The 26658-nt window shown below is 44.4% G+C and overlaps 2 protein-coding genes across 6 annotated transcripts in view; both read left to right on the forward strand.

Moving 5' to 3' along the window:
• The window catches only part of CHCHD6 (coiled-coil-helix-coiled-coil-helix domain containing 6), a 181336-nt gene that overhangs the window by 130765 nt on the left and 23913 nt on the right, over window positions 1–26658 (forward strand). The window lies entirely within an intron of this gene.
• Window positions 19546–26658, forward strand: part of PLXNA1 (plexin A1) — a 401191-nt gene continuing 394078 nt past the window's right edge. The window contains exon 1 of the mRNA XM_030568426.1: window positions 19546–19815. The gene's annotated coding sequence lies outside the window, so the exon portion shown is untranslated. The remainder of the gene's footprint in view (window positions 19816–26658) is intronic.

A 26658-nucleotide genomic window follows, 5' to 3' on the forward strand; every position in this document is an offset into this window, starting at 1 on the left:
GAGGGACGAACTTCGTTATGTTTTTAAACCGAGCTTGATTTCTAGATGGGGGGGTGTTGGCTCCCACTAGCCACTGTACACAGGTGACTTGAGTTTATTTGCATACAAATGCTTTGCCCTCACTAGTGCCCTTCCTTCACCAAAGATCTTGTAATGCTCATCATATGTTACTTAATGAATCCTGCAGTGCTTTGAGAGCTCCCCTTGATGGTGGCAGAAAGGTGTCCAGGACATAGTTTAAACCAGCATTTCTTAAATGTGGCCACAATGGTCACAACCTTTGGGCAGTGACGGGGTAGGGTGCAAAGAGGTGCCTCTCCCCCAGGGCCACCAGAAGTGTTGGGCCTTCCCTCCCTCTGGAGCCACAAACACTGGAGGAGCTGGCAGCCAGTGAATTCCCCACCTTCCCAGGGGTGTGAGGCTCGGGCTTCGGGCATCAACCCTGGGGCGGCGGGTGGCAGGTTCCAGTCGTGGGACTTTGGGCTTCAGCTCTGGATTCCAGCCAAGCAGTGGTGGGTACTGGCTCTGGGCTCACTCTCTGCCCCATTGTCCCTAGCCCCCCTGCAGCCTGTTCCGGCCCCGTGCTCTGACCGTAAGGTGACAGGCTCTGACCTGGGCTTATCTCCCCCACACACATTGCCCCTGGCACCCATTGCCCCACTTTCCACCTCCCCATCCAGGGCTTAATTTGTCCCCTGGCTTGCCAGGGCTGAGTAAATCTGCTGTGAAAATTGATATTTGAACCGTTGTTAATATCACTTATCACAGCCTCCTAACTAGCTAATAATCCTGCTATGAAAAGTGATATTAGCAAACATACAGATATTACTTTTCACAGCAGCAGACTTACTAGCTAGCAAGTCTTTTTTTTAAAAAAGCAACCAAAAAGAAGAAAACAACAAAAGACTACAATGTGCAAAGCACATTGTGTTTCTATTCTGTTTAGATCCAGTAAAGAATAGAGAACTGTACATTATTTTTATTATCGAGTCTGCACAAAAAGAAACCCCTCCATAAATAAAGTACAATGATTTGGACTTGTATATGTGCATATTTATTTGTTTTTCCTAAAATTAATTAATTAGGCCTCTATCCCGATATAACGCTGTCCTTGGGAGCCAAAAAATCTTACTGTGTTATAGGTGAAACCATGTCATATTGAACTTGCTTTGATCCACCGGAGTGTGCAGCCCCAACCCCCCGGAGAACTGCTTTACTGCGTTCTATCCGAATTCATGTTCTATCAGGTCGCGTTATATTGGGGTAGAGGTGTATTTTAAGAAAAATTGTCATAGCAGCCAAAAGCAAGAATGGTGGCTGAACTCTGAGGCCACCAAAAATTTTACTGAGAGAGCCCCTGGTTTAAACTAGACACAGGATGGGAGGACTCTGAACTATGACAGAAGTGAAAATTGCAGCTCCCAATAGATGGCTACTGTTCCTCCACCCCTTCCAGAGCCTGTATTGGTCAGAGCCTGTCCTTTTAAAAAATCCCCTATTCTCTCTGAAAATCTCCCTGAGCCAGAAGTGTTGCATGTGCTCTGAGTTCCCCAACCCCGTTAACAAATAGATAGAAGAATTCGCTTCTTTCTTGTGTTTTTTCCTTGTTTAATTCCACTCCCTTTAGTTTGAAAATATATTTGAGGCATTTTCTTCCGCTCCTGGTTCTTTGGCCTATCTCGGCACTAGCCCTTTGTTGGGGTTCCAGTGAGTTCTGAAACAGTGACCAGGATGACACTGGACTTCTGCAGACCTCCTGTTTTATTAAGGAACAAAGGGGAGAGGGCAGCCATCTCTCTGTAGGCCAAAAGCTGGGACTCCTAATGGGGGGGAGATGATGGAATGATGAAGGAAGGAGAATGAGAGAGCAATAAAGGCTCCAGGACTGTGAGTTCGTTATTGTTGGCTGAGCTGCCAGGGTCAGTGACCAATCTCAGCAGTGTACTCTGCAATGCAAGGGGTGCTTGGTGCAAGGCCAACTCTGGAAAAGAGCATCCCCAAAGAGGCTTTGTGGACAAGGGGAAGGGGGGAATGCTGTTCACCTGATGAAAATCATGAGACAAGGGAAGGAGAGGCCCCTTGGCTCCTGGACTCTCTATGCCATAGAGATACTGCTTCCTGTGCCAGGCCGTGGAAAACCCTTTGGGTCCTCCTAAGATGGTGGCTGTTTTTACTCTTGTGGGCTTGATGGGGCAGAGGCTGATGGGCAGGGATGAAGTGAAGGTGTGTGCTGAGGAAATGTAAGGGAAATCCCCTCTTCACTGGCTTTGACTCAAAGAATATGCTTCACTTATTTACTTCCGCTTAAGCAGTTCATGCAAATGAATGTGAGGCTACTTTTCTAATGTCTCCTCCTCCCAGCAAAGGAGAAGTACTTGAGGCACTTCGTGAGACCAGGTTTCAAATCTCCATTGGAGCCTATCTAACAATGAGTTTAGAAGCCTCAGTACTGACTCTAGTGGGTATTATTCCACCTAAGTACCAGGGGCAGCTCTATGTTTTTTGCCGCCCCAAGCATGGCAGGCAGGTGGCTTTCGGCGGCGCACCTATGGATGGTCCGCTGGTCACGTGGATTCGGCGGCACACCAGCGGGAGGTCCGCCGGTGCTGTGCCATTGGCGTCCCCGCCGCCAGATTGCTGCCAAAGCTGCGGGACCGGTGGACCTCCCACAGGTGCACCGCCGAAAGCCGCCTGCCTGACGCCCTCAGAGCGACCGGCAGGCCGCCCCCTGCGGCTTGCCACCCCAGGCACATGCTTGCTGCGCTGGTGCCTGGAGCCACCCCTGCTAAGTACTCTCCATTATCGGAGCACCAGCATCCTGAGCTTGCTGTGTCTTTGCTTGCTAGGAAGCACATTGACTATCACAGTGGCCTGCTTGTGATGTCTCCTGTTTAGTTTGGGTCTGTTTTCATATCTCTGCAGAACTTCAGACAAGAAAGCGTAAAATCACTACTTTTAGACCTAAATAAAAGCTGGGATAATGGGGAAGCTGTGGGAGGGGCAGCTCCCATTGTGTCTCTTCAAATTGTCTCTAGTTTATTGACTGCAAATTTCACCAGGAGCTACCACAGCTTGCATACAATTGGAATTGAAAGACCAGGCTTCTATTTTCTCTCATGCCAAGGGGGGGAAAGGGAGTCAATGGAAATCTCGTTAATTTGTTTCTTGGAGCACAGGTAGGGAGACAGGTGGTGTTGTGAGCAAATAGCAAAAGCCTTTGTTTTTATCAAGCCTCCCAGCCCCATCCTGAACTGGGGCCCCTAGGCTTGCAGAAGTATTTTATTGCCTCCCTGTTTCCCTTTTCTGTAAATATGTCCCTGTGAATCTTTGCTGCTGAAAAGGGTCCTTCCCCTGTTGCCCTCGAGAGTAGATAGAATCTGAATTTCACCTACGGTTTTAGTTGTTAGAGAATTTTCTGCCTGATTTGTTATGTAACCTGTCATTATACAATCAAATCTCCCATCAGCCCCTAGGTCGAAAGTATGACCTACAAGAGTGAGCCAGTAGGCCTAACACCTTAACCCTTCTCTGTTCTCACAAATGCCTGCAGAGGTTTGCCTCTCTGTGAGTAGTTGCCTCTTCCCTCAGACTGCCACCCTAGCGTCACCAGGACCTTTTTCTTATGGAACAGTCAAGCTGACCTTTTGGGCTGGTCTACACTACTGGGGGGAATCGAGCTAAGTTATGCAACTTCAGCTATGTGAATAACATAGCTGAAGTTGACATACTTAGATCTACTTACTGCGGTGTCTTCACTAGTGTCTCCCGTCAATTCCCCTTGTGCTTTTCGTTGAGGTGGAGTATCGGAGTCGATGCTAGAGCGATCAGCAGTTGATTTATCGTGTCTATACTAGACATGCTAAATTGACCCTCGCTGGATCGATCGCTATCCATCAGTTTGCCTTTTGGCTCATCTGACGCTTATGGCCAGGCTGTGTTTTATGTAAGGCTGAAGCCATGCACAGACTTCACTCAGTAGGGTCCTACCACATTACCATTCTCTCTTGCCAGTAGCAGGTACTTACATAAAGATGTTATGAGGAGTTCATAATTCTCCCTTATCCTTTTCACTCTATCTCTGTACTACCCACCACCTTACATAAAGGTATGAAGGAGGAAAACCGACCATGTATGCTGAGGCAAATCTTACTCTGATGAGGTGTGCCAGAGGATTTTTAACAACCTTGTAGAGCATGTAGGACCTCGTTAAAGTCTTGTTGAAAAGATATATACATATACTCAGTGTACTACATGGAACACTATATCTCTAACTCAGACGGCTGATGGACAGTACTTCCTTTCTGGAATCCAAATGTAGTTTCAGAGAAGTCTGTGTATTTTATACCTGGAGCTTGGAGCACTCAGCCATCCCCGTATTATATTCCCACTCTGCTGTCTGCATATGTCCACCTATCTTTTTAAAATGCGTACGGATCTGTAAAGTTTTCTCCTGCTTTCCCTGTAAAGTTAGTTCAGTTTTTAATCTTTCTCTCTTCCAACCTTTGTTTGTGCAAATGCTGTGGTGATAACAGTATCGGAAGAGTTTATGACTCAATAAATGGCCCTCACAAGGGAATCAGTGGAGAGGCCGCAAACTGCAAGCAGCTGCTGTTTATTTAGTCATAAACTCTGAGGAGAGCAGCATCAGATTAACTGTACCCAGGCGTTCTCCTGGCCTATTATTTATGAGGGTGAAAATGATCGATATTTTGCTTCTAATTGTAAAGAAGTGGAAATGATTACTGTTTAGATCCTATGGCAGAGATTCCCAGATCTGAAGAGTCTCTATTTGGTCCATACACAAAAGCTTTTCATGTGCGCTAGTGTTCATTGGTGGAAAAAGTAAAAATATGGAGCTGCCTGAGAGGAAATAAACTGCCCTCTTAATATATGAGGCATGTCCCAGAGTAAAATGCTGGCCTACTTAAAATGGAAATGGCTGCTGCGTGCACCCGGTATTTACAAAGCTAGACGCACAAGTTCTTTCTTTTGCTCTGTATCACAGAGCTTCACAAAGCCCTGGTATTTCCAGGGTGGCATATCAGCAGTGTGTAATAACACGTGTGAACAAGTGCCTTTCCCTATTTGTGCTACACAGTCCACATGCTATGTAAAGCCCAAATGTGCCACCTTCCTGGAGTTTGGCATTATTCAAGAAAGCAATGAGTGAACATAAATATCAGCTCAGAACTTCTCCCCGTGATTGGCTGTGCACCAAGATTCTTCCTCCAGCACTGCTCTGCCCACACCCTATATCCCTTGTTTCTCCCACACTCCAAGGAGGCCTTATAGCCAGGTAAAGTCACCTGCCTCAGCAGGACCCACTTAACCTTTTCCGTCAAGATGAACACCTAACAGGGTGGCATGTTCAAAGCAAAAGTTCTTGTTAGCCTGATAGGGCAACATGGAGTTGTATCTTTAATTATGTGTCACGGAGTCACATGGTATCCTGTAACAGTTTCTTAGAAGTGACCCCTTTAGTGGACCAGGTCCCAAGGATACGTGGACCGAGAAGCAGGTCCATGCCCCCAAGACTGGGCCTTCAGCACTAGCATTCCCTAACTCTCTCTGTGGCTCCCTGCAGCAGAGCAGATTCCTGTGGGAGGATTGTACTGTGCCCTGTCAGGGCACAATGCTTTCAGTGAGTTTTTACAATGACACAGGCAGCCTTTTCAAAACAAGGTAACAATTTATTAGTCACCTGGCACACAATCAGAAGTCCTGAGGTTTGCACTGAGAGGCAGAAGTTACACCACAGTCCATTCTGGCCCCTATGGGCCAGCCAAGCTGTGATGGACTCCATCTCCCTGACTTTTTAGTCCATTCCATTCTCCGGTGCTCCCAGCTTCCTCCAGCAACCAGCATTTACTCCCCACCTCGCATCTCTCCGTCCTTTGTTCTCGAGGCAGGGCTATGCTGAGTTCACAACCCCGCATTCTGGGGGTTTCCACAGTTGAGGATTGATTGTAGAATCATTGGAGTTTACATTCTCTAAGATTTTCCATTGATAAGAGTCATCCTATGGCTGTCCTTTTTAATGACCTGTTCATACTGCTCAGATAGCTGGATGACACCCACATGCCTGTGTCTTGGTCTGTGCTGCCCCCAACAACAGACATAATCCCATATTCTCCACTGGGTGGGTACAAGGGAAGATAAGGCATACATAGGATTCATGAAAGATATTAGAAAAAACTCCCACTTTGTCACACTGTTAACCACCCCAGTACCTTGAATGAAAGAAGGAGGACTTGTTGACCCCCAAGTTCTCTTCTCCAAAAGAGTCTCTTGTACACATCTGCTCTTCTCATTTGGTCTCAGTGGGACCAGGTTACCCCAGGGCCTAACTTCTTTCCTAATGGCTCTTCTTATCCCTGGCCCGGTCCGAAGTAAAGTTAATGTCAATATGCATATTCCCCAGGTAGTCTTGAAACCAGCTTAGTAAAGATGGGTAAGGCCATGTTGTAACATTTAAAACCAGATTTACATAATAGCTCTTAATGATTTTAAAATCAGTTTACCAAAACCAGTTGGAAAATTTCCCTAGTATAGACAAGGTATAAGAATTATGCACATCTAAGTCAGGGAACAGAAATCAGGCCATGTAACTTATATGCAGTCAGAGTTAGCCAGCTGCCTTGTAATTGGTACATTCAACCAAAACTAATTTTGAATACTTGTAACAAACTGCTCATGAAAATATGCAAACTGAAAATTGTTTATGGAAATTTGGCAAACAGATCTGAGAAAATTGTAAGCTGCTCATGGACTATTAATAAAAAAGACAAATCAGTTGAAATAAAATATTTCCTGTTAACTATTCACTCACTTCTGTGGAGTACTAGCTAATTTAAAGGGTGTTGGGTTAAAACCAGAGATTTTTAAGGTTGGGGACTGTAACCACAGAACCTGGACAAGTCCTGGATGTTTTTTCAGGGAAAGAGGTGATCTCAGGTATTTGCTTGTGTAAGATCCTCCTCCCTAGTCACCTGGTTGGTGGTGTTGGAATGACTGTCTTTGAAAATAAGTCAAGTGCTGGAAGGAGGGTTATTGTATATTTCAGTTCTATATCACATCAGCGCTGTTAGGTTCAGAGTGGGTAAAACTGAAAATATGCTGATGTTGAAAATTAAAATTTCAACCCGAGTTTGGCTGACTACTCATTAGAAGCAAGAAGTGGATATGTCCTCTTGTATACAGTATTTCGGAAAGGTTTGGGCCTCTTCTATCCTAGCGACTTTACACTGGGTCATTTTTAGGATAAATTTTCCTAGACAGTAAGTATACAGTGGAGTATTCAGAGCTATCATACCTAACAAGGCTCTCTAATTCTGTATTTCTGGATTTGAATGCATAACTTTCTAGTGATGTAACATACACAAAAATAGGCAGTGTCATCCTGAGTGAACATAGCATATCTTTGGTGAGGGTTATTGCATTTAGGAATCTGTTTTTCAGGGCCAAAAGGAATGTAGCAGTGCACTGTAGTGTTGCATTTTTCATGATTTCATGGTGTCAGAGCACTGCATTGGCATGTTGGATGTGTGGACATTTCTATCCAAACTAATTCTGGGAGACATTAGTGTCCAAGCAGCTGAAAGTAGAAAGAAGTTCATTTCCCAGCTGAAGAGTGGTATTTGTTTGAGACTCAGGATAGACTGAAACAGACCTACAAAAATTGCAATTGGTAACATCTGCAGATTAGTAACACAAGGTCAATGGCCAAGTGGCTTTAACTTCCCAAGAAGTTCAAAAATAGCCCTGAAATGTGCAACCTGTTATTTGCTGTTGTCATGGAATGGAACTTAATTTGGTTATGACTTGAGGGATGAGGCAACCTGGATATAACTTTCCATCAGAGTTGTAGAAACTGGAGAGCTATTCATGGAGTCCAAGGTCAGAAGGAACCATTGTGATCATCTAGTCTGATCTCCTGTGTAGCACAGCTCACAGAACTTCCCCAAAATAATTCCTAGAGCAGATCTTTTAGAAAAACATCCAATCTTGATTTTAAAATTGCCAGTAATGGAGAATCTACCATAAATTGTTCCAATGGTTAATTACCCTCACTGTTAAAAATGTATGCCTTATTTCCCCTCTGTTTGTCTAGCTTCAACTTCCAGCCATTGGATCATGTTATATCTTTCTCTGGTAGACTGAATAGCCTGTTATCAAATGTATGCTCCTTGCGTAGGTACTTATAGTCACCTCTTCACCTATCTTTGATAAACTGAATAGGTTGAACTCCTATTGGGTTCCATGTGATTTATACCCTGAGAGGTCAGTGCCCAGTTGTTCCCTACAACATGAAGTTTGTTCCTTCCCTATATCCATTCCAAAATGCTGTGTTTAGTTTGTAATGTTTTTAGTAGATGGTCTGAATGGCTCCAGGATTAGTAATCAGATGTATTCCCTTTCACCAGTCGATTCAGATCCATCTCTGGTTGGTAGTGTTTGAAAGTAGTTCCTCGAGTCTGATGGCTGTTTGCTCTTAGTCCAATGGAAAAGTATCTGCATCGAACATGACTATTGCAATAAGCATTAATTGCAGCTTTTGCTGGCAGTTATAGAAATTAGGACAGGGATACTGAACCCCCCCCCTTGTTCTTGGAGGTGGTGCTTTCAGGTTACGGCTATGGGACATAGGAGGAGAAGTATTGGGCTACTGCTTTTGTTGTACTTCTTCTGTAGATAGAGATCTTCTGTCTCCAGGGCTGTTAAATTGGCACCTTTTAACCAAATCTAAAATTAATGTGTTTTTGTTCAACTTTGCATAGTGTGTGTATCTCCAGTAAAGGCAACTTCCAACCCTGTGTGAGACTGTTCTGCCATCTAACCGATCTCCTTGCTAGGAGATACTCCTAAGACTCCATGTGTATTTTGAGTAATGGCACGCCATTACTCCTAACTACACCTTTTCAAACCACCATAAGTAATCTTTCTGCCTCCTTAGTGCTTGACGCTCTTCAAATACTAATACAAGAAGACCTGAGGGAAGCATTCTGTTATACTGGTTAAAGCATAGAACTTGGAGTGAGCTCTGCTACTGGCTTACTGTGTCCTTTTGGAAGATACTTAGTCTCTCTGTACTGACATCTGTAAAATGAGGTTAATTCTTACTCACCTTTGTAAAGTGCTTTAAGATCTTATGAAAGGGCCTTTATAAATGCAAAGTATTCTTAGAATTTATTTGCAAAACTGCTCACATGCTAGGATTTGGACTAGCTACCTTTGTAATATAAAGCAAACAATGCACAGTCTTTAGAGGTAACTCGGTGCTGCAGCGTTACATGTATTGAATAGTTTCCAGAGAGAGACTGACCTACCATTCTGCTGTGTAAAGCCTGAGCATGCATCCAGAAATGCAGGAAAAATTATTTTGACAATGTGTTTAGTCTTTGTCCCTGATGAATGCTGAGTTTGTCCTGTGTAAACAGGCTTTAGGTTCAGCCGTATCTGAATTAGCCTGATAAGATACGGTGAGGAGAGTTTAAAGATCATAATCTATCCGGTGGCTCCCTGGGTACGTTACGGGGAGCGATTAAAAAATAATGCAACCAGAAAACAGTTGTTTTATCTTTAAAATGTTTAGTTTATACCCTGTAAAATCTTAGCTCCTCTGCCTCAGTTCTTCAAGCTCTCTGCTTGCCCTCTCCTCAGTTATATTTCTGTCAGGTCCCATTGCCTCCAACCATCTGGCTCTGAATTTTACTCCACTGAGATCAGGCTGCACCACTGTCCACGAGGACTGAGTTTGCTATTTTTTTGAGTGGATCATCTGCTGGGCCACTTCCCTAGGTCAGGTAACAGAAATAATGTTTATCAGATTCAATCCACCCTGCCAAGCACAGGTCAATTGTTTCATATTTTTGAAGACTCCTAATTTCCCAGAAGAATAAGCACTTTGGGATTAGGTATCTGGGAACTCTGCAGAGCACCTGTACATCTACTGTGATGAATTGGCACTGTATCCTTTACTCACAGGGATTTAACCCCCATCTGTTTTTAAGAGTGAGTTTAGTGCTGAGTAATCCCAGTACACTGACGTCATCTAACCCCAGAACTGGTAAACCACCTGTACTGGGGTTCCATTTTCCTCTGTGTGCTGCTTTGAATGTGGTGTTCCTCAACCCTAACCTAGTTGGACCTCCACTCATGGAAAGAGAAGAGTTTGTTCTCTACGGCCCATTTCATTCTTGTTGGCAATCTTAGCAGAAAGACTAAGAGGGCCAGTTAATTACTGGTGTGCTGGTGATTTTTATTATGTGTACACCTGTCTTTTAAAAAGTGGGCTTAAGCCCCAACCACTCACTCCATGCAGGCCACCAGTGACCTTCAGTCCATTGACTTTTCCAGTCTCCTTTTCAGGGAGTCTGAAATGTGGGTCTACATGGTCTAGCCTGGGGAAGAAATAAGCAAATTGAACAAAAGGCACCTTTAAACGTGATAGATATTAACAGCCTCTGTTATCCTTTGCTTCCTTAATTCAAAATAGCCTGTTTGGATTATTTTAAAATTCTGCTTTGTTTCCTTCATGGTGTTTCTTACTCATGACTGGTAGCTGTCCTCTGTTTTTTTTTTTTTCTCATAAAACCCCCATGGCTGGCCCAGGTCAGCTGATTTTTGATTTGTGGAGCTCAGGCTCTGGGGCTGAAGAATTGTAGTGTAGACATTTGGGCTCAGGTTGGGGGCCTAAACTCTGGGACCCTGTGACAGTGGAGGGTCCCAGAACACAGGCCTTAGCCTGAGCCTGAATGTCTACACTGCAATTTTTAGCCCCCGAGCCAAGTCAGCTGACCCAGGTAGCTGCTGCTATGGATCTTTTATCTCTGTGTAACCATACCCGAAGAACCTCTTTTAGCTACATTGGTCCTGGGCTTTTGAATCAGGAGGATCAGAATTCTGTTACTGCTGTCACAGTGCATTTTCAAAGAGGCATGATGTACAGAAGTAGTGACAATTGTGAAGACCCTGGGAGGTTGGAATAGCAGTGGGTACTGTAGGACAAGAGTGAGATGCATCGGAAAGGCAGAGTTGGAACCTTGAAGTGGAATGACCTGGGTACTGTAGAATAGGATTGAGGTGCACTGGAAGAGCAGTGGGTGGTGAGCTTGACTGTGCGTGCCGTGCTATGTCTGGTGTTTGCTTACGTGATAGAGTCTCAGAGTTTATGAGCACTAAATTCACCTATACAATGTAAATCAGAAGGCAGGTCAAGGTTGCTGTGGAGCACGTTGGAGAGTAATGTCCAAAAAAGCCGTATCAATTTCATTCCTGCCAGCCTGTCCTAAACTCCAGTGTGTCTTTGCTAGGTCATATTGGCACTACTTTCTGTGGAGGGGGAAAGGTGCTTCTGAAGCCATTTAATGGAAACCTGACACCTTGCACCAGCTTGTTCTGAAATGGGATGTCTGTCCACACAGAAGCAACAGCAGGGATTTGAGACAGCAGATAGCTTTTAAGCTCCTTGCATAATGCAGTATCAAACCAAAAGGGAGGGAAGGGGGAGAGAGATCCCAAGCTGCACACGGCATCTTTTGTGAAGTTTCGTCATGTATTGCCAAGCCTTGATATTTGCTGCAGTAAACCACCATAAAACCCAGTGAAGCCTCTCTGATCATGTGGGTGTCTCATCAGGTTTCCTGTGCCTGAAGATACAGCCTGGGCCCTTGCAGTAAAAATATAAATAAATAAATAACAAAAGACAATATTGTGTGCTGTGCTTCTAGTGCTCATTCTGCGACTACCTGCAGAAATGAGACCAAGCTGAACTTGTCTGTTCTAAGTCAAGGAATAGCTGAAACCAAGGTAGTGAAACCATGCAGAGGGCCTCATCAGCCCTTCAGACTTAGAGAGATGGAAAGACAAGGCAAGGTTATTTACTTCCTCCCACTGTGCTGTGAAATTACCTTGATTTTCTGAAGGCTGGACACTGTAAGAGTGACCTATTTTATGAGAAGTTATCAGCCCTATCCCCAAAACCTCTCTCAGTGCTCTCATTTTTCTTTCTAGGACAAAACGTGAGGTGGTATGGTTAGGTATGAGCAGCCATCTGAATAGTCTTGCAAGGAAAAGAGAGCTGATGGTTTTAAGGCTGCTTTTAGTTTTGCCCGGTGTGGGTTGTCCAGTTAGATATTTCATGCTTGGGAAATGTACGCACTTGGGACCAGCTGAATCCAGAGCAGCTGCTAATTCTAGCTGGCCTGAGCACCTTTTCCTGCTGATCAGCAGTATTTATGGCTAGTTGTCAGCCAGATGTCAGTTTCTTAGTAGCTTGTTTTCACTGCTTACTGCCTTGGCAGGACAGTGATTGAGGGAGGGAGAGCGGGACTTCATAACCTGCTCATGTAGAGAGTTTAAAGCCCTGACTAATAGGAAAGAACATATCTGAGTCAATTCACTCTTTTACATGGAGAATGCTTTCTGTCGCCTCTGTCAGCTGAGAAGAGGCGTCCAGTAAATACACTTCAAAGACCTCCCAACCCACTAGCAGGTACTCAGTGTAATTGGCAGGATGTAATACATGTGCGCTGTGCCTGGAGAGACTTGACTTCGATCTGGATCATAAGGTTAATGAGTCTGGTCATCTTGGTCCAGTCCCCAATGGATATGAGTCCACTCAGCGCAGTGTGCCATGATTGACAGACCCTCATTCAACTGCTGGATTTAATGGGAGGCTGGGAAGTATTATCATTGAAGATGAAGACAAATCAGCAGAGCTGTGGGGGGACTCAGGACTAGTATAGCTGCCAGTCACAGTGAGGTGGATCACCTCTGTGAAGCTTTGGCAGAGCCTGTTACAGTGCTGATGAGGCTGAAGTCTAACTCCACAAGGAATAAAACAATTTAAAAATCCCCAGTAGGAAGCAATCCATTTCACTGACTCAGCTGGTATCCTCTGCTGTGACTTCTCTCCAAACCTGAAAGATTCTGCTTCCATCTTTGTGGTGGAAGTGAATTGTGTTCCCTTTGTGGAACAAGTGCAGCCCCTTCACTGTACTTTTGCCACCTAGCCCAGGAGCTTGATGCTGTATCTGATTCTATAAGGGAAGCCTGCTCTTCCCAATCATAAATGTGACTCTCCCTCTTTGAGCCATCCTGTTGTTTTCTGGTGAGTTTGAACAGTGAAATAGTGGGGAGGTGGCTACACTCAATAGATGGTGAAGCAGTGGAGAAAGATCATGTAGCACAAATAAATGGGAGAAGTTGCATATGCTGTTCACAAAGGAGTTAGACATGAGACTAGCTCTCCTGTAGCAATGTGTCACCTTGCAGGAAACTTGTAACTGAATCTCAGACCGACCCAGCCTCTTGCTTCACTAACTGGCAGAGTCTGAGGGTGGTGTGGGGAAGACATGTTTACCCTCTGGGATGGCTGGTGCTGGTGAGCGCCAAAGAGGGGGTCCAGTCTTCCCCCACCAGAAGGATGCAGGTTGTGATATGACCCCTGAAAGCAGGAGCTTAAAGCAGCAGAAGTAATGGAGGACCTGTGTAGCTTGCACTAGGTCACTTCTGCTCCATTCTAAGAAATTCCGTTAGATTAGAATTCAGGCCATGGGTGGTTTATGGACAGGCTATATTGTGTGTGGGGAAACCACTTATAAAATATAGGGTGTGCCAACTATGCTCTCTCAAAGGGAGAGTGCCCAGGCATTCACCACCATCCCAAGAATTTTGCCATTTAGAATGTTAAAGACAGCTGGAGACCTCAATCCTGCTCTTGCTGCCCCTGCTTCCTCTTAGCACTTCATGTTCCTGATTTACCCATCTCTGTCCAGAGTCCATGCTCAATTTCTTCCCTTCCCTCTGTGTCTGCCTGCCCTTGTATTCCACCCGCCTTCTTCCACTCTCTCTAGGCTCCCTCTCTCTCCCTCCCGCCCTCTCCTGTCTTCTGCTCTATTCTTTCTTTGCTTTCCTTTCATTTTTAAATCTGAATTGGAGCTGACATCAAGATGCCTATTCTTTGTAGCACTGAACTGGCAGTTTGGAAAGAGGAGGCTGCAGTTTCCTTAGTGGGCAAGGCAGAGTTCAGTACCTGTCTTACTTAAAATATATATCTCAAAATGGTTGACAGAGGAGCAGAAAAATCTCTAGGCTCTGAGTATTGGAGGCTCGTAAGAACATAGAGCATGGGTCTGTATTCCTTGTGCCTCTCTTGCAGAACAAGGGTTCAGAAAGCTAAAAGGTGAAATTGCACAGGGGAGAGGAATAGAAGTAACTCTCAAAACAATGGTAAGGGAGACCCCTGGGAAAGAGGATGGGGGAGGGATGTGTGTGTAATCATCACACTTTTCTCCTTCTTTCCTCTTCCCTTTATACATCTCATTTCAACCCTGAACAATTCCCAAGGTGCCTTACATAATTATATATCAACTTTAACCTTTACAAAATTCTGTTTCCCTTGGGCAAGTAGAAGATTAGTAGCTTATCATCCTGGTAAAGGAGGGTAAGTAGAGATAGTGAATTTCCAGTGTAGCTATATGTACAGGAAACCCTTCTCCCACCACTGAGATGCAGCCACGTGAAGGTTGAAGCAGAACAGCTGTTTAGCAACCCAGCAACTCTGCACAACAGCTTAGGACAGGAAGCAAAGGATAGTATACTGAGTTGACACTGCAGTAGTCATTTTACTTAGGCTGAATGTAACTATCCAAATTGCAGTTTGGCAGGACACCGTGGTCCTGACTTCTGCAAAATATGCCACAGGATCATTAATGGTCATTGGAGGTCAGGGCCTCAGCTTTGTGAATGTTGGGACTTCCAACATCACATTGCCTTTCTAGCACTTGGTTTAATACTGATTCTGAGAGAAGAATTCCACTCTTTACTGTTGCACTATGGTGGTCTCTCATATTCAAAGTGATCAAGTCTATCCCTGCTTAAGCTGTGATCACCTCAGATCTCCCAAAGTAAATTACATGAATAGTTGCAGGATCTGTGCCAACCAATCTTCAAGTGTCATTGGCGTGTAAGGTGCCTGCCCAAACAAAGGAGGTGCACCAGATCATTGTCCAGCAGAGAAGAGCAGAATCCTTTCCCAGAGTGGCTCAGTTAAACCCAGCACCAAGGCAGAGAGAAAATGAACGCTGCGCACACAATGTAAGGAGTATTCTGTAGGCGGACTCTAGCAATGCTAAGGCAGAGGGTGCTTTGAGGGTGAGGAGGTCATCCTTCATGAAAACTGCAGCTTAAAAAGTTCCAAATATAAATACAAGGAAGTGGCTTCTACATATTTTTCCACTCCTCCTCCCTCTCTAACACAGAGGAAGAGTCTATGAAACCAGAGTTTCCTTTGTGATTTGTCAGCGCAAAATGATCAGAAGAGCTGAAGTCTGGATTGGTTGGGTTGATGTTGCCTTCTGTTCTGATGCTGGCAGTTTTTGTCGAAGCATCAGGGCCTCGATTGATTAGGTATGTTCAGCTGCTGTTCTACTTACAATTTGTTTGGTATTTTTAGGAAGTTGTGCAGATGAAGTGGGTTGGGGAGAAGGAGAGAGGTAAATGCTGTCGAGTGTAAATGAATTGGCACATGCCATGCTGTGAATTCACCCTTTAGTATGTTTTTCTTGTTTTTGTAACAAAAAGAATGTTGAGTGGCAGAGGGGAATTTGGTGCACCTGAAAAGAAGGGTTTGATGGTCCTGGCAGGAGCCAAGCAATATTACAAGCTTCCCCAGCTCTGCCGATGTAGGTCATTCCTGACCTGCAGAACGCCTTGCTATTGGAGCTTTGAGCTCCCTATATACTTCTCCCAATGTCCCTCTATCCTAATCACTAGCACCCTCTGCTGTTCCAAACCTGGGTTCTCAACACTGCATTGCTGATTCACTGTGGTCCTGACCTGCTGTAATCTCTGTTCCCCACACTTGATCTCTCCTAAACAGTCTGCTAACTATTCCTCGCTTGCTGTGTCTATAACATTGTTATTAAAAATTGCACTGTTACCAGAGCAGCTTTAGTGCTCAGAGTAAGGCTAGACAACAGGATAGTAAAATTGCCTGAGCCCTGTCCACCCCTGTGCTCCCAATGTTGCTGCCACTTGTGTGGAGCTGTGCAAGTGGTCGTGCAGAGATGGGGATTTTTTTTTTTTTTTTTTTTAAATAATGCTAGTGTAGACACGGTCAATGTTTGATCATTTTGTGATATGGATAAACCTCCAAAAAGGGTAGTGCAGGGTAAGACATGCCCATGGTCAGTGTCACCTGTGTACTTGGGCTTTGAGGAGGGTGACCAGACGGCAACTGAGAAAAATTGGGACCGGGGGTGGGGGGTTATTGGCATCATATCAGAAAAAGCCCCAAAAATCAGGACTGTCCCTATAAAATCAGGACATCTGGTCACCCTAGCTTTGAGCCCAGGTCTCTAGAGGTAAGAGTCTGTTGTGTTAACCCTGCTACTGCATTGCTTGCCAAGTCTGAAAATCTAGGTACTTCACAGAAGCTGTTACTTGTTTGACCTTCATGCATGAAGCAGTTTCTCTTTAAAATGTTTTTTCCCCTTTATCAGTTATTCATTGAAGAGTGTCTTTGCATCTGTAGAATTTTGAAGGGTAGCTATTATTTTACCATTTTAATTTTCCCAGCTGTTCAAATAATAGTTTAACCTTTCAGTGCCTGGAAAGCAGTGCTTTTCACATCTTCGTTGCTCTGCATTGTAATTGTTCAGCTTTCTTTGATAAGTTATGCACAGAAAGGCTATTTTCTTTCTCCCCTTCTCTAGAGGGTTATCCTGTGAGTTTCTCTCCAAGCCTCTGTGACAATGGTGTGGTCTGAAAATAGGGCTGGGTGCTAGGAACTTGTGAGTTCTAACACCAGCTCTAACACTAACTCACTGTGTGACCTTGACCAATCACTTATAGCCTGATTTTTCACAGGTGCTGAGTACTTCCAAGTCCCATTGAAACCAGCATGAGTTGTGTGGGTGCTCATCACCTTTGAAAAATCAGGCCACTAGACTCTTTGGATAAGTTACAACATGGTTTTAGTAAAGGTAAATCGTGCCAAACCAACCTGATCTCCTTCTTTGAGAAGGTGACAGATTATTTAGACAAGGGAAATGCGGTAGACCTAATTTACCTCGATTTCAGTAATGTATTTGACACGGTTCCACATGTGGAATTATTAGTCAAATTGGAAAAGATGGGGATCAATATGAAAATTGAAAGGTGCATAAGGAACTGGTTAAACGGGAGACTACAACAGGTCGTACTGAAGGGTGAACTGTCAGGCTGGAAGGAGGTTACTAGTGGAGTTCCTCAAGGATCGATTTTGGGACCAATCTTATTTAACCTTTTTATTACTGACCTTGGCACAAAAAGCGGGAATGTGCTAATAAAGTTTGTGGATGACACGAAGCTGGGGGGTATTGCTAACACGGAGAAGGACCGGGATATCATACAGGAAGATCTGGATGGCCTTGTAAACTGGAGTAATAGTAATAGAATGAAATTTAATAGTGAAAAGTGCAAGGTCATGCACTTAGGGATTAATAATAAGAACTTTAGATATACATTGGGGACACATCAATTGGAAGCAACAGAGGAGGAGAAGGACCTTGGGGTATTGGTTGATCACAGGATGACTATGAGCCGCCAATGTGATATGGCTGTTAAAAAAGCTAATGTGGTTTTAGGATGCATCAGGCGAGGTATTTCCAGCAGAGATAAGGAGGTGTTAGTACCGTTATATAAGGCGCTGGTGAGACCCCCATCTGGAATACTGTGTGCAGTTCTGGTCTCCCATGTTTAAGAAGGATGAATTCAAATTGGAACAGGTTCAGAGACGGGCTACCAGGATGATCCGAGGAATGGAAAACCTGTCATATGAAAGGAGACTCAAAGAGCTTGGCTTGTTTAGCCTAGCCAAAAGAAGGCTGAGCGGGGATATGCTTGCTCTTTATAAATATATCAGAGGGATTAATATTAGGGAGGGAGAGGAATTATTTAAGCTTAGTACCAATGTAGATACAAGAACAAATGGGTATAAACTGGACACTAGGAAGTTTAGACTTGAAATTAGAAGAAGGTTTCTAACCATTAGAGGAGTGAAGTTCTGGAACAGCCTTCCAAGGGGAGTAGTGGGGGCAAAAGACATATCTGCCTTTAAGACTAAGCTTGATAAGTTTATGGAAGGGATGGTGTGATGGGATAGCCTAATTTTGGCAATTGATCCTTGATTATCAGCAGATAAGTATGCCCAGTGGTCGGTGATGGGATGTTAGATGGGATGGGATCTGAGTTACTGCAGAGAATTCTTTTCTGAGTGCTGGCTGGTGAGTCTTGCCCACATGCTCAGGGTTTAGCTGATCGCCATATTTGGGGTCGGGAAGGAATTTTCCTCTGGGGCAGATTGGCAGAGGCCCTGGAGGTTTTTCGCCTTCCTCTGCAGCGTGGGGCATGGGTCACTTGCTGGTGGATTCTCTGTAGCTTGAGGTCTTCAAACCACAATTTGAAGACTTCAATAACTCAGACATAGGTTAGGGGGTTGTTATAGAAGTGGATGGGTAGGGTTCTGTGTCCTGCTTTGTGCAGGGGGTCGGACTAGACGATCACATTGGTCCCTTCTGACCCTAGAATCTATGAATCTGTGAATCTATGAATCTAAGTTTCCCTATCTGTAGAATGGGAATAATGTCACCAGAAAGTGGTTTGAGAAGATTAATTAATATATGTAAAGTGATATGAAGTGCTGAAATACTATAGTCCCTCTCTAGTCCCCATCTATTACAGCCACCGCACTGACTGCTGAGGACAAGACAGAACTACCCTGTCAAAGCTGTCCACTAATCTGCCATAGGATGTTGCCAGCTGATGGTTGTGAGGCAATCTAAACTAATGCAGAATTCCCAGACTGTGCTGATCTTCCCAAGGCGGGCAGTACCTCCTGGGTTTCTGAGCAAGCAATGAGAGCAGCAATGTCTTCTTCAGAGTTTCTGTTTTCCTTTTAGCTTTTGTAGTAAGCATTGCATCTGTTGTCAGGACCTTGCCATGGGTGACAGAAGGTAGAATTTGAAAATAAGTGACAATATCAGGGTATTTTGGACCCATTGCTGTATTCTCATTACATTTTTTTTCTTTCCTCTCACATGTTTAAGAGAAGTTCCAAGAGTGATTTGTATTTCATCAAACTGAGCGTGAAATATCTGACTGCAAAACCTATCAATCTGATCCCATCTATCTCTATCCCTTTAATTAGGGAAGCCCTGCTGAAAAATGTACCCATCAGCTAGTGAGCGATGGTGTAGTCCTGGACCCTTGACATAAATCTTGAGTTATCCAGGTGCCAAAATGCTGTCAGAACTGACAGATTTTAGAAAAATACACCCACAGGCAGAGTATTATCCATTATTCTAGCACTGAGCAGTGGGCAGTAAGGAAAATCAGCAGAGAATGTGTCTTTATCAACTTTAATTGGCTTTTCCCGTTGATAAAAATCAGTGTACCCGGCAAGGGACAGAGCCCATCCGGCAGTTTTGATCTTTCTGTCCCAGAGCCAATGATTCAGTCTGTCTCCATTGACATGTGACATGGACTTGTCTCAGCACAACTCCTGGCAGTGAAGCAGACTCTACAGCCTACAAAGAGGCTGCCAGGCTGCGCTCGGTGAGTGACCATGTTTAAACAAGCGTGAAGAATGAATTACTCTGTCTGGACGAGAGAAGTTGGATTTCATCTGCGCTCTAGTTGCTGGAAACTTGCTGCAGAGAGAAGCAAACTTAGTTTAACTTTTCTTCAGGCGCTGGCTTGTTAAAGCTCCTGGATTATAACTGGATACTCCCCAAAATTAAGGATCCGGCTGAATGAATATTCCACTATAGGGTAAGATTTCACAGCTTTATAATAGCTACAGGAGAGGACTATCCTAGGGTCGTTTGGGTTGGAAGTGCTTCTTCTGGGTCATCTAATCCTGCATCCGATAGAAAGGGTTATCATCTGCTTTGGATCTCTACAGTAAAGGTGATTCTGCAGCCTCTCACGGCAGCTTGTTCCATTTCCTGAACCGTTCTTAGCAAATTTCTCTTGAGTCTTCCTTGTTTGTTGCAACTTAAGTCGATTGCTACTAGTTTTACAAAAGCTTTTATTAGACTAAATAATACAGTAAAGTTAGCCACAAATCCATTACTTGTTTTCTTCATGTTGACTTGTGAGTTTAATTGATCCCTTTATTTATGATCCTAAAAATGAAAGATCAATTGATAATATCTTTTAGCACTTGCCCACCCCTGAAAATCCTTGTGATTTCTCAGCATGTTTCTTCTGCCTTCTGTTCTGCTGGACGAGCCTCCTGTGTCCTGTTGCATAACTATTGTAAAATACAAGCAGGACTATTCACAAATAGGTACTGGTTTACTAAATTGATCTACTTCTGCTGCTATTCTAGAAACTGCACCACATCCCACCATGACTTTGAGGGTCCCATGAGCCAAGCTGCAGGAGTCTGACCCTCTTAAACTTACTTACAGTGCTGGATACATGCTTCAACACTAATTTTTAAACTGATGCAAATGTCTCTAATCCAGATTAATGAAAGAATAGTCAGCTCTTTGCATGTTCAAAACCTGTACCATAGGAAATCTCCATTCCCCTGAAATGGATTATTGTGATATTTTAGTTTGTAACTCTTTGGAGCAGGGACTGTCATTTTCTATATGTTTGTATGGTGTTCAGCACAAGGGGGCCCTTGATCTGGTTAGCTTCTAGATGCTACAGCAATATAAACACAGGATAATAATATGACCGGCATATTGCGCTCACTGGCTGAATGTATTGGCTGGAAGTTTCTGGCACTGTGATCAGCAGTGAAATTGTAACTGCTAGTGTCTTAAGTATAAGTGAGTTTCAGAGTGAACAGATGTCTAAGATAAATGAGAGGGTAAGTAGTGAAGAGCATTCCTTTTCTTTCATATTCAACCTGTCTGTTTGCAGGCCCAACATAGGTATTTTGTCAGAGTTCTTTGAAGCAAAAGGAATACTTTACAATACTTTACATTTTTGGAGCATACATACAAAATCCACGTGAATATCCTAAAACTTCAGAATGTGGTTTCTGGCCACCTTTCAGTTTGGGTAATTGCATTCTGTTAATCTAAATTGCCTCTACAGTTCTACCAGAAAACAGTGTTCTTTACTTCCTGCCTTAACCTGTTGTGGTATTGCTGTGTGCTGTCATGTGTCACTATAAGGATGGCTACATTTCAACAATGGAAGATATTATTTTGGTGTGTATAACCTGTAAAGGTGGTAGAGAGATACATAATTATTATGAAATATAAATAATTCTAATGAGTGTAAAAAACTGATAAAGGACCTCAGGATTTGCGTTACCAACATTATCCCAGATAGTAAGACTCTGCCTTTGTCTGGTGATACTGTCTGATATCTCTTCATCTAGATTCGTTATGCACATTCTAGGCACTTACGCCCAATCATATGTTGGCAGGCCTTGTGGTGTAAATATGGACAGAATGTGCCAGGGCCCTTGTCAGTCATTCTTTGAATGCCTGTCAGTATCTGCTTGGCCAGTTCCCCAGTTAGTTCTTTTTAAAAGAGGACTGCATTAATTTTTGTTTCTCAGAAGCCTTTTGCACTCTTTAATTGAGCTCTGTGAGCTGTTGTCTGCACGGCGCTTCAGGATGTTTGTCTTGCCAGGGGCTCTGTGAGTATGTATTGTATTGTAGGAATGAGCTCCTTACACTGCAGGTGCTGGAAGAGGAGCAAGCCGCATAAAGTGAGAGACAATGTCTCTAGGGATAATGAAAACAAGATGGCACAGGGGATTGTGGGAACAGGAGTCAGGATAGCTGCCTTGAGCATCACCTTTTAATAAAACAGCTATTTATAGATCAGCTGAGATTTTGAAGAGTAGATTGTTAAATTAATATTTACATACTAGCTTCATTGTTTTTCCCTGAAAATCTCATTTGCATTATTGCTTGAACTGAAATGCAGCTTCCTGTTCTCCAGGCACATGCATGTGCTCAATAAGAGAGACCACGGTATGAATCTGAAAGCCATTACTTCCTGCCTTACAGTACCTCACCTCCCGATGATAGCGTTTTCCCTTCTCTTTGTGTGTCTGTCATTGCTCTCTGAAGGAACGGCTCACAAAACCCTCTTTGGTTTCCAAACACACAGGACACTCCTCATGAACTGATCTCACTAGAGGGAGACATGAAACATTTTTGCATAGTGATTCCTAATTAATCTCTGCCTCTTGGAGAGAGACTTGAATTGTTGATGGATTGTGGATAATTTAGTAACTGATAGACAAATGGGATGTATGAATGGTGGTAACTTAAACCAGGTGCAAAATCCCTCGCTTCCCTATTTGCATCTGTTTGAACGTGTTCTATTGTAAAGGCTTTTGTTTCTTTATACCTTTTTAGCACCAGTGAACCAGCAGGAAGAATAATCACTTCTCACTGAACATAGCAGGCTTCACACCTGGATGAGGAGTTTAAACCTCTGTGTGTGTTTCAAGAGGGAAGAGTTCTCTAGCTGTTAGATTTGTGGCTCTGCCTTACACTCATTAGATATCTTGAACCAGACACTAAACTTCTCTGTTTGGCCATATCTAGATGGGTAGATATTAGTTACTTGGTAGGCCTATTGAGATTGACTGGATATCTGGAAAGTGCTTTGAGTTCCTTAGAAAAGCATTATTGAAGCGTAAGATATTTACGTTATCTTTTTCATAAAACTGATCAGGGTTCAGATTCACCTCTGTCTTGTCATCTTACCTCAGAGCCATTTAGACACTTAGACTGCGCAGACACTGAAACATTTGCACACAACCCCCCAAAGGTACTAACAGCAGAGGCTGAAGTGTAGACAGGGCTCAGATGGTTTTACCACCATGTCTTCTAACCTTAAAGCAGGATTAGGTGACATAGTGGTAGAAATGCCTGAGACCCGACCAACTACAGCAGAAGTAGGCAACCTATGGTATGCGTGCTGAAGGCAGCATGCTAGCTGATTTTCAGTGGCATTCACACTGCCTGGCTCCTGGCCACCAGTCCAGGGGGCTCTGCATTTTAATTTAATTTTAAATGAAGCTTCTTAAACATTTTTAAAACCTTATTTACTTTACATACCACAATAGTTTAGTTAATATATTATAGACTTATGGAAGAGACCTTCTAAAAATGTATGACTGGCATGTGAAAGCTTAAATTAGAGTGAATAAATGAAGACTCAGCACACCACTTCTGAAAGGTTGCCAACCCCTGAACTACAGTCTCTGCTATTAGTGGAGCTGCACTTGTGGTGTATGTTCTCAATATGCGTGTGTTTAGGAGTTGTCATTGTCCCTCAGTCACCCAACTGAGAGAGAAATATGACATGGAGAGGGGGAGAGATCCACTCAATTGTGAAGCTGCCTTGGTGTGGTGCTTTGTTGCTGGCTTCAGATAATGTATTTTCACCAGTTTACCAGTGGCTAGGGCAGTACCATACAGCTTCCTGCTGTCATCTTTGCGAGAGTATAGGAGGTTCTAGTGGACAGAAGTATTGGAGAGTTTAGTGAGAGGGAGAGGTCTTGAGATGCCTAAGAAGTGCAGCTGTTAAGGAGACATAAATGTATAGTGTCACATCTGTTTAACTACAAGACAGAACTTCCATTGTGAAGATCAGTCAGATATTAAAAAGAGGAGGACCCTGCTTGATGTGTGATTTTACTCTCCTCTCCCACATCTGTGAGAGAGGGGCATATAAATTATATACCAATTGAGGAAGGATTGTCTTGTGGGTAAGGCACAAGCTTGGGTGTCAGGAGACATGGTGTCAAAGCCAGGAATTAGACCCTAATTCACTGTGTGACCCTAGGCGAGTCAGTTTTCTCTCTGTGCCTCAGTTATATAAAATAGATATTTTGCTCTCTTCTGTCTGTTCCTCTCTTGGCATCTTTAACATACCTATCACTGTGGTGTCTAGGCACTGATACTTCACAATGGGTTTATAATGATAATTTATTAAAGTTTGTAAAGGTTTATAAGATCCTTGGAAATTAGGCATGAGGGAAAGGCAGTATATTAGCATGAATCCTGTTAACTGAACATACTGAACCTTTTAGGGGCTATCCTGTGCCACCAGGAAAACCACAGCCCTTAGAAATATTTCTAAGTAGCTCTTCATATGGTTGGGGCAGCTCCTGAAGCCTTGGTCTGTACTCCACTTCTGAATAGATTTCCCTTGAGTATGGGATTTTAAGGGTTAACATGGACCACAAGAGGAGGAGCAGGACAGCCAGCCAAATGATACTGCTGGCTGCAATTTGGTTTGCAGTGAGAGCTTGAGGTGGGAGGAGAGGATGCTATAGCCGAACCCCAGGAAGGATGGGTACAGGTTCCGTGTATATTCTGAGTCCAGTGGCTGTGCCCATGATCTGTGCTCTATCCCATCTATCGCTTTAACTTTCACACTGACTGAAGACTGCATCTGAACTTGTTGTTCTGAGCTCGACCACATTTTCCTGTAACATATTGATATTCGGGGGGAAGGGAAAGTAGATTCCTACCAAATTTCAAGGTCACCTCCTTGAGAGCTGATAGCATTAACACATCACATCCATAGATACACAGGTTCTGAGGCTCAGGCTCAGTCACTGTTACTCACAAACACACTCAGGGCTTGGCTGCACTTGCAAGTTAGAGTGCATTCAGGCAGCCCCGGGCGCCCTGACTCATGATGCATCCACACTGGCAAGGCATGTAGAGTGCCCGGACTCTGTGGCTGGAGCACTGCTGGTAATCCACCTCCACGAGAAGCATAACGCTTGCTGCACCCTGGCCTGGTCTATTAATGCGCTCAGATTGGCCTCGAGAAGTGTCCCACAAAGCCTGTTTTAGCCACTCTGTACTCTTTGAACTCTACTGCCCTGCCCTCAGGTGATCAACTGTCAGACCCGCCCTTTAAATTTTCTGGGAATTTTGAAAATCCCCTTCCTGTTTGCTCAGCCAGGCGTGGAATGCTCTCAGCGAATCTTTCCAGGTGACCATGCCTCCACACGCCAGGCAATCCCCAGTATGGAGCAATGGCGAGGTCCTGGACCTCATCAGTGTTTGGGGGAAGGAAGCTGTCCAGTCCCAGCTGCACTCCAGCCATAGGAATTATGATACCTTTGGGCAGATATCAAGGGACATGATGGAAAGGGGCCATGACCAGGACACACTGCAGTGTGTCCCGAAGTGAAGGAGCTGTGGAATGCCAACTGGAAAGCGCGCCGGGCAAACCACCACTCTGGTGCTGCCCCCATGACCTGCCATTTCTACAAAGAGCTGGATGCAATACTGGGGACAACCCCACCTCCACTCTGAAGACTACCATGGACACTTCAGAGCGCAGTTCAACGAGGCAGGAGGAGGAGGAAAGCAGAGGCAATGGTGCTGACGAGGAGGGAGACAGCCTGGCATCCCTAGATGCTTGCAGCCAGGAGCTGTTTTCAAGCCAGGAGGAAGGTAGCCAATTGCAGCGGCCAGTGCTTGGGGAAGAACAAACACCAGAGGAGGTGCCCGGTAAGCAGCTTTTATTTTTGGAAGGAAATTATTCGGTGCAGGCTCTTGGGGCGAGGAGGGTTAGGGCTGCGTGCATGCCTAGATGAGGAGTAGGGCGTTGATGTGCTCTCTCACATCTTGGTAATTGGCCTCAGTGATCTCTTCAAGAGTCTCATACAGAAGCTGGGCAATCCACTTGCACAGGTTCCTTGGCAGAACTACTGTGCTCCTTGTCCCAGTAAGGCTAACGTGTCCACGCCACGTGCCGTGACAGATGCGGAATCAGGAAGCATCTGCGAAGAAGCAAAGAGGACATGCTGCAGGAAGTGGTGCAGCAGTCCCTTAATGAAAATCAAGAAGTGCAAGAGTGAAGGGAGAGTTAAAGGAGGGTCTGCCAGCAGAATGCGGGTCGCTGGCACCAAAGCACAGAGCAGCTGCTAAGCTTCATTGAGTGCCAACTGGACTTGATACAGGCGCTTGTAGCAATGCAGGCGGAGCACTTCTGCACCCTCTCCCCCCTGCAGCCCTTGCCCCCAAACTCTTTCCCTTGTGTCACTATGTCACTGCCAACCCACTTTCCCCAACATCCGGGTTCTTATCACCACAATCTGCCTCCAATGCCTGTATCTTCACCACCCAGCTGTGCAAACTATGACCCTTACCCCCTGCACTCAACCCCCATCGCCATGCATTTTAGCCAGCCTGAAGTGCAGGACTCATTGCACGCACTCCAGACAGGAAGGCTAAGTATGATAACAGGACGTACACAAATCTGTGGTTGTCCCGTTCCCCACCTAACCCCTTTCCCTTGTCCCACTCAGCACAGTTGTGTCATGCCCTTTCTGTTTCCCAAGCAGTTGTGTTTCTTTTCAATAAATGATTTTTTTGGCTTTGAAAACATTCTTTATTATTGCATTAAGTAAAAGAACCGTAGCCCAGGAAAGCAGCAGGCACTGCAAGTCAGTGAATCGGACATAGTGGACATCGGTTTCTACTAACATTGGAACCACTGCACTTCACTCCCATGCAGGGTACCAAACATCAGTGGTGGCTTTCAGCCTCAAATTTCTCCCTCAAGGCATCCCTAATCCTTGCAGCCCCATACTGGACCCCTTTAATGGCCCTGCTCTCTGGCTGTTCAAATTCAGCCTGCAGCTTTTGAACATCTGAG

This window comes from Gopherus evgoodei, chromosome 7 (genome assembly GCF_007399415.2).
Source record: "Gopherus evgoodei ecotype Sinaloan lineage chromosome 7, rGopEvg1_v1.p, whole genome shotgun sequence".
Lineage (NCBI taxonomy): Eukaryota > Metazoa > Chordata > Testudines > Testudinidae > Gopherus > Gopherus evgoodei.